At 38.7% G+C, this 7303-nt stretch overlaps 1 long non-coding RNA gene across 1 annotated transcript; it reads right to left on the reverse strand.

The window, feature by feature from the left end:
- Nucleotides 1-3638: 3638 nt before the first annotated feature.
- Nucleotides 3639-7063, reverse strand: LOC307005812. The gene is made up of 3 exons (XR_013799334.1): nucleotides 6769-7063; nucleotides 6532-6652; nucleotides 3639-3928 (listed from the first exon to the last, which is right to left on the reverse strand). It is a non-coding gene; the product is annotated as an uncharacterized lncRNA (long non-coding RNA).
- Nucleotides 7064-7303: the final 240 nt, after the last annotated feature.

The following is a 7303-nucleotide window of genomic DNA, read 5'->3' on the forward strand; positions in this document are numbered from 1 at the left end:
TGCTTCTCAGAACATTTAAGCAGTATTGCATTGCTAATTCAAGAGGGTGGGGACAAATTCTAACCGCAACGTGTCATAAGGGGAGGGCTTAAAATATGCTATATGTTTTTTGGCTTGCAGGTTGAGGCCCACAAGCGTTTAATAAGCGGAATGATAAGAGGGGGGACAACGAGCAGCTCATTCCACTCTCCGTAGGGGAGAAGAGGAGCATCTCAATGGGAAATATTGGTGAAAAGACTGCGTGCAGCCCGATACGGACACGCTGAATGGATGGGGCCACTGCAACGTCACGCGGAGCCGCAGCCATGAAGCGGAGGACCGAAGCGCTAGACAACATTCTGGAGCGCACGCAGCTCGCACGCGCACATATAGGCTATCATTGCTATCCGTCCTGAAGACCATCGATGCTCGGGGATAGGGGTGAGTATACGCTAATATTTACGTTTGTATTGTAGATTGCATTCATAAAACGGCAAGAATCCTGTAATCGTGTTTAAAAGGTGAAGCGAGAATTGGCAGGAATAAGTCCCAGAACAGGTTGCGCGTGTAGCGGTCCTATAGGGTTTGGCGCTGTTAGAGGTGATCAGGGCGCGTGCATCCTCTTTGGACTCTATTAATGGGAAATATTCAGTTGTAGCTTATCATATCGATAGTCATCGCATTTTTCAAAAAAGAAGCCAATAGTTGGTTTAAATGTAAGAAATTAGAAATTATAGGCTACGGATTCTTTCAGAAGACTCAACTCATATGTAGCCTATGTATATGGGACCGTATTCTCTAATTTGGAAATCATTGGCAATTAACAAGTCAATATTTTGATATGGCTTTATTTGTTTTCATTATGCCAATTTGCCAATCTGTAAATTATTATTTCAAATGAGAATTTAGAGTTACAGCAGTGTGCTTTATGTCTGAATTAAAAGCTTTGAATGGGAATGTTTATCAGTTTTTGATAAACAGTCAGTGCGGAAAAGCTCGTGGTTTATTTGATGAGTTTTTACTTCTTTTATCTTTAAGCCACAGAATAAAACGAGAGTAACAGAAATATTTCTGGGTCATTCAAACCATATTATGATGGGAAGAGCGTTTATTTACAGAACAAGTATCAATAGAAAATACACTCAAGAATTGTTTCTAAAAGCTTGGCACGAATGATTGTAATTTGTTTGGTGTTTATGAGATGGAGGCCTGTGCGCATGACGTGTTTAATCCTGATGGCCAGCGTTCAGATTAATCACAAGGCCAATATCTACTCTCCACGTGCCTCTTTCATGCGCGTTTTATTCATACATGAACACTACGGCACGTTATAATTTATTAGAAATTCTAATTGTATATAGGTTTATAAAATATTAGACATAATAGAGACATGTGTAGGCATAGCCTACCTACTACATGTAGGCTATGTATTGGCTACATGCCCCCACCCCCACCCCACAACATAACTAAATATTGTTTAACAATCAGATTGTGACAACTGACCGAAGGATGACCAACGTCACTCATGATTGAATTGAAACCTTATGGATTGTGCGACCGTTGTGTGACACATCTCATCGTTTCTCTTGCGTTTATATAGCATGTCTATTAATGCAGTGATATGGCAGGAGTCTTAAGTAGCCTATACGGAGGACATTATGAATTTTGTGATAGTCTACTTTTAAAAGTTATTGTTGGCTTTTAGCCTATCTGGGTCGTTTAAAAATCACAATCGCGGACGTTAAGGTGTGGTCTACCTCACATATCTCTGTTGCTCGACTATAGGCTAACTAGTTGCCCCAAACATTATATACACAGCGAGAAAGTCATGTTCACAGCCTGTAGCACTCGGGAATGTCTACTTATAAAGGCAGGGGGAAAAAAAATCAGACTTAAGTTCTCACGTTGTTCTCTCTTTGCTTCCCCCCTAGGACGTCAATTGAGATTTTGCACGAGGGGCACTATACACAGGTAGCTACAACTATACAAATATTCTAATTTTAATGGGCTTATTTTTACTATTGTATGGGCTATACACACATATGGCTACACACACAATCAGATCAATTCATTAATTTAGGCTATAGTGTGTGAGAGAGCATTGTATTGCGATTGAAAGAGGACAACACCAAAACCTTTAGCTATTATACATGTTTAATATTAGCTATAGAATATTTCGATTTTTAGTTTTTTATTTTAATCTCAGAGTTAAACTAGTGCGTCATCGATATGAATAGCCTATATGTGAAAAATAAAGCCATGGAAATAACAACGACCAGCTCACTTGACAAGACGCTTATTTCATATAATTTCATATAAACAATTTCCCCATACATGTAGGCTATATGACAAGAATATTTAGTGTAACGTATAAAACACTATAATTCAACATAATTGAGAAGTTTCGTCAAAAACCACTATAGGCTGCCTATGTTGCCTAGGACTATAGCATTTTCCACAGCACGAATAGCCCACGTTTTCCGTTTCTTATTCGTATTTAATGACTTATAATTCAAGTTCATATGGTTTTCAGTAAATGGTAGCATAATCTGGTAGCCTAATAAAAATGATTGCATCCTCCATGTTGTATTTGCACGACTTTCACACAAAGACAATATTTAAAATAAATAAAACGCATATAAAGACGCAAATGGACACAGAGAAACAAGCACGCAATTTAGGGTAAAATTAATGATGTCACCTCTGGAGTTGTTTACATTATAATTACTCTCGTTATCAACAATTTAATGCATATATAATATTTAATGCGATAATATTGGGAACCAGACATTAACGAAAAATTATTATATTAAATTATTATTATTATATAGGCCTAATAATATTTTGAATTATGCATATATTTTGGATCAGTTTCATTCGAATGATTAAGATTAAACAGCACAAAATGAGTCATTTTTTATAGCCTATAATCGCTTCACTGAGTCACACAAATGCTGCTAATCAGGACTAGATCTCTGCGGTGTTAGATTTTAATAGGCCTATCACTTTATGAAGCTAGTTACTAATATGTCCAGTATAGTTAATTATTATATCTTTTAGTTCATTATTGGCACCAATTGATATTTACTCAGCACAAGAAACAGAAAACCTGAGACTTGAAGTTAAATGGGATGTGAATACAAGCATTGTGATTACCACTAGCCTATTACATTAACAATAAAAACAATAATAATAACAACAATTATTATTACTATTGTCTTTAATTACTGGGATGCTGGTGGTGAGATAATCAATTATTAGCCTATAATTATATTGAAAGCATTTATTTCCCTTTGGCTCAGAACATGTCTGTCTACCTGTATCACATAAGCATGTTTGTGTGTGCTAACTGTTCATTTACAGGGAAACTTCTAGCATTCTAATTTACAGTCAAAAGGCTTGTTGGCTGAGGACATTTTGTCCTGTTAACAATGTGCTGGTGCTGTTAGTAAAATAATTAGATGATGAGCTGTGTGTAGAGTAAATAAAAGTGTTTGAACTCGCCCCGTGTCGCCATTTTCACTAGGCTTGAAAGGCTGTAATAAGTAATGACACTCTCTCCCTCTCCCTCTCCCTGCTCTTTGATTGCAACACCTCTGAGAGTGTATGGGGAGGGGCTCCTCTCACACAAAGGCTTTTAATTGGACCAGCTCCTCTTTTATTTGCATAAAATCAGATTGACAGAGTCGTGAGAAAGAGAGAGAGAGAGAGGCTGAGAGAGAAAGACCTCATGATTCTGCCACTTAGCGCTGAAAGACAGGTTTTTGAAACACAAACAACAGCAACTTGAGGGTACATTTGCGGAAAACTAAAACAACCAGTGTTACTATTCTTTTTACTTTTTTCCCCCTCCGTCTGCACAGTCAGGGTCTTTTTCCCATTTAAAAATAAATCCCAGCCTTTGCGGGATGCGTTTGAAGCCATCTCTCACCCAGGGAGAATGATCAGCCTGCAATGTAAGACAGAGACAACAAGCAGTGAATGAACCCCTTGCATTTCTAAAAACCAGTTCAGACTGGTGAAATCATAGTCAAGTTGGTTTTAGGAGGTTTTAACCATGCAGTCAGCTTTAAAAGGAGATGCTTGACAAATAACTAGTAGGTCTAAAAGCAACAAGTCATCCCAACACAGTCATGATCATTAAAGAATGACTTGCGTTAAACACATCAGGTTTAATTACAGCTAGCGTTTAACTAAATACAGTTGACTTCAATCACGTCCTAATTAGAAAGTTAATAAAAGATCTTCTCTTTTCAGGTCCCAGTTCAACCCCAGCTGGGTTTTTCATGTGGTGGAAGAGGACGGGTGGCCGGAGGGGTTGGCTGTTATCTTTGGTTATCTAGCTGTATGAGTGTTATCCATTCTTCATAAAGCTAGATAACCGAAAGTAACAAGAATCCCATTACACACCTGAAAGGCATCACCCCACCATGAGATCTGTACTCTGTCCCTCTCCTCTTTCCCTTCCTATGTCTCCCCCTCTCTCCTCCTCAATCTCTGCATCTTATTGCAAGAGCAATCCACAAAATGGCCTCCATCACTGCTGATACACTGAAGGTAAGCAGCATTTTTTGTTAATTATTTTTTGTTAAAAAACAAGCAGTGATTGTACGCTATTCTCATATTAAGTATTATGCAGCATCACCTTTCCTTGTAATGCCCAACTATTCTCATTACCCTCCTTATAATGGATGTAAAAATAGTGTTCCGCTCTGGGATAGGGCTTATACAATTGTAAAAGCTATCCATTGTTTTTAAGAAGCCTGTTATGAAGTTTGTTCATATTTGTCATACTTATTTGCATGAAAAGGAGAGCAAACAATTCATAAGAGCAGGTGTGAAATTTTCAAACTCAACTGCAATGTTTTTTGATGTAAAATGCATTACTAGAGGACTAGATCTGACTAGCATTACACTAATAATTGTGATATTCGATTCATAGCTACACAGAAATGAGGGAAAATTTCAGAAGAACAGCAAAAATACACATTCACACCAATAGATGACAACTTTCATTACAAATAATCCACAGAATGAATGTAATTCTGAACAAATACCAGCAGGATCCCACTGATTAAATGTCGTTTTTTTCTTTTGTAGAATGATAATGTGAAACAGTATGTTTACCAATATACAAAAACGATGGATTTGTATGGATAGAACATGGTTTATGCGAATATGCGGAGCAGCAGTATGTTGTTCAAACATGATCACGTTTAATCTGTAAGCGGCTAGTCTAGAGCACAGAGCAGCAGGCCGAGGCTTAACACAAGGCCACATGATGATCACCCACGGGTGCCGGTACTAACACCCAGTCCAGTGCTTTCTGAAGTATTAGTCTGCAGCAAACGCACAAAGCTCATTCACTCGTTACCTTTGTTTAACAAGGTCGGTGAGTTGAGACTCCATTGTCTTTTTCAATACCAACCCGGACTCACTCAATTCAACTCCTGCGTTTGAATAATTAACGGGCTAAAGCTTTCCCACGCAAATCTGGCTGCTTTTCTAAGCTTGGGATGCATTCGGACCTTGAGCCAGCGCTGGAAACAAACGTTGATTGTCTGAACTTGAATTTTGTGCTGAGGGGTTCTTGATTGGATGTGACAGTGTTATAAATGGGGCTGGGATAGAGCCAGCATGGACATTCTCTAAGTAGCAAAGCTTGTTGGGATGGTCCTGAATAGGTCTGTGGGTTCGGCAAAAAAACCCATTAGGAAGCCAATACCACAATTCCCCTTCATTAGGCTTGTGATCAATAGGTGGACATCAGTCACCAGATCATCGTGCCTTTGGGTATGTTATAGTAATTTAATTTCTCATTTGGGAATTAATAGATCACTGAGGCTTCAAAGGTCTGATTTAGCAATGCTATTTAGTAATAGGTACATTTTAGATGCTGTAAATGACAGGGAATCTATCTGGTGAGGCGCTGTCATTCTGTCTGTGTTGTAGCCACAGACAGTGCTGCTGCATTGCAGGTGCAGGGATTAAACTGTCCATCTTTCAGAGCAAAAGACAAATAGAGTCCAAACGCACTGAGAACAGATAAGTGAGTTTGAGCCAAATTGACCAAGTGTGTATTACAAGCGGTTATAATAGCATTGGGTAGATTGTGTCCTCCAATGACAAAATATTTCAAACCAGTTTCTACTGAGCAAACTGAGTTTATTAAAACCACTGACAAAAGCTGCTATTCGCATACGATTGTCGCATTTCCACATACGTGGAATACGCATATGGCCAGAACTTTACGAAGCTCCTACACTGTAAAAAAATTGTTGTTGGTTTAACTTAAAAAACCTGGTTGCCTTCATTTCTAAGTTCATTGAAATAAAGAAATTTAGTTGATACAATGAAGGAGATTCACATAAATTATAAATTATCCAAGTTGATCTGATAAAAGAAAAAATGTTGTGATAACAAATTGTGCAAATATTTTTTTACAGTGTAGTTTCCCAGCAATAACATGTGACAAACTCTTAATTTGATTTGTCCTTATTAATATCGTTATTGTCAAAAATACCCAAGCAGCAATTCATATAACGCACTTACCTGTATGCAGCAAATCTGATCAATCATTGTCTTGATTTGCATCACTCCATTATCCATTTCTCTTGTTGCATCCTTTACACCAATCTAGCAGTGAACTGTCCATTTTGGCCTGTACAGTAAACTATAAATGACGTTCAATTATAAAATGTCCTTAAAAGTGGTGTAAAAGAAAGATCTACAAGTACATCTTTCAGGTGTATGTTCATAATATTGATGTGATTCTTCTTGGCAACTTACTTGAATGGTTAGCATACCTTGACTAATTGGCATAAAGGTAGAAGGTAGCATTTAGGTTGGATACGTCATGGCCTGTGAGGAATAAAGATTGGCAGTCTAATCAAACTGTCTGGAGAGAAGGGAACAGAGGAACAGGAAGGAAAAGCACGAATGGCAGTTTTCTTGCACTTAGCATTTCGGACTTCAAGTGTCAACTAGAAAAACAGGCATTGTACCCTTATTATTACCACCCTCCTCCCCTCTCCCGTCAACTGTATGGTCAATAGAGCCAGGCCACTTGTCACAGAGACAATGGATTCCTTTACCAACCTTTTGACAGCGTCCCAGTCACATCAGCCAGGCCGCTTTTGGTGAGCGCCGCTCTGATTCCTGCCCCCGGCAATGCTTCTCTTTCTTTGGACGGAACTCACCAACCGAGCCCCAAAATGGCTGCACTGTTGGAGAGGAAACTGAGGAATAGACACCGTTCTCTCTGACCCCCTCCCGCCCTGACGTCGCCCCAAAGAACTGTGAATTCCCTTTAGGCTGTTAGAGA

Source organism: Phoxinus phoxinus, assembly GCF_949152265.1.
Source record: "Phoxinus phoxinus genome assembly, chromosome: 10".
In the NCBI taxonomy this organism is placed as follows: domain Eukaryota; kingdom Metazoa; phylum Chordata; class Actinopteri; order Cypriniformes; family Leuciscidae; genus Phoxinus; species Phoxinus phoxinus.